Source organism: Gekko japonicus, unplaced genomic scaffold (genome assembly GCF_001447785.1).
Source record: "Gekko japonicus isolate JY-2015 unplaced genomic scaffold, Gekko_japonicus_V1.1 scaffold639, whole genome shotgun sequence".
NCBI classification, from domain to species: domain Eukaryota; kingdom Metazoa; phylum Chordata; class Lepidosauria; order Squamata; family Gekkonidae; genus Gekko; species Gekko japonicus.
Window position 1 is genome coordinate 250,192 of NW_015176471.1, and position 1,459 is coordinate 251,650.

Below are 1,459 nucleotides of genomic sequence, written 5' to 3' on the forward strand. Positions count from 1 at the left end.
TCTTCTTCTTCTTCTTCTTCTTCTTCTTCTTCTTCTTCTTCTTCTTCTTCTTCTTCTTCTTCTTCTTCTTCTTCTTCTTCTTCTTCTTCTTCTTCTTCTCTGTAAGTTGTGGAGCCTTGTGAGCAAAAATTGTACTTTGTGAGCTCCTGGCATTAAAGTTGTGAGCGAGCGATTGGGCTCCTGCATCAATTAGTTTGCTCTGGAGCCATCCTCGCTGCGCTAAGACAAAAATCTGTGAGCTGAAGGCTAAAAAACATAAGAACATAAGAGAAGCCAGTGTTCGATCAGGCCAGTGGCCTCTCCAGCCCAACACTCTGTGTCACAAAGTGGCCAAAACCCAGGGGCCATCAGGAGGTCCACCAGTGGGGTCAGAACTCCAGAAGCCCTCTCACTGTGGCCCCCCCCCAAGCACCAAGAAGACAGAGCATCACTTGCCCTGTGAGCCACCTCACCGTAACTCAGCTTAGAGGGAACACCTGAATCTGTCGATGGAAAAAAGTGTAGTGTATAGCCTATTCATTGGCTAGATCAACTGATTAAAAAATTTCCTTTAATTAGTTGGCTCTGACCTGTGTGGCACAAGCTAGCCTGGTCTCATCAGATCTTGGAAGCTAAGCAAGGTCGGCCCTGGTTAGTCCTTGGATGGGAGACCACCAAGGAAGTCCAGGGTTGCTACCTAGAGACAGGCAACGGCAAGCTCCTGTTCATTGCGTGCCTTGGAAACCCTACAGGGTCTCCATAAGTCAGCTATGACATAAAGGCACTTTCCACCACTGGACAGCCGGTGGCATCATCGCTAGAGGGTTGAACTAGGATCTGGAAGACCGAGGCTCGAATCCCCACTCCGCCCTGGAAGCGCGTTGGGTGACATTGGGCTCGGCACACACTCTCAGTCCAACCCACTTCAGAGGGATGGTTGTGGCGATAAAATGGAAGGGAGGAGAATGACGTCAGCAGCTTTGGCTTCCTGTTGGGGAGGACAGCGGGGGTATAGGCAAAATAAACAATGCTTACTTTTGGCACCGTTGGTGGGCACGTGGAATGCTCCCACTAAGCTGTGGAGTCCTGTGAGCAAAAAAATTCCACTCAGTGAGCTCCTGGCATGAAAGTTGTGAGCCAGCGGTTTGGGCTGTGGCATCGATCAGTTCGCTCTGGAGCCCTCCCTTCCCGAGCTGAGGCAAGAATGTGTGAGCCGGAGGCTAAAAAATGGTGAGCTAGCTCACACTCACTCAGCTTAGAGGGAACACTGCTCACTGGCCCAATCGATCGTCCTTTCTCCCTCTGGACCCAATCCACACTACTTCCCCAAAGGAGCGGATGCTGCTGCCTCTTGAGAGCCGGTTTGGTGTAGTGGTTAAGAGTACGGACTCTAATCTGGAAGAACCGGGTTTGATTCCCGACGCCCCACATGCAGCTGCTGGTGTGACCTTGGGTCAGTCACAAGTTTTTTCAGAGCGGT

The 1,459-nt window shown here is 51.1% G+C and overlaps 1 protein-coding gene across 1 annotated transcript in view; it reads left to right on the forward strand.

Moving 5' to 3' along the window:
• Positions 1 to 1,459, forward strand: part of IGDCC4 (immunoglobulin superfamily, DCC subclass, member 4) — an 82,013-nt gene that overhangs the window by 32,366 nt on the left and 48,188 nt on the right. The window lies entirely within an intron of this gene.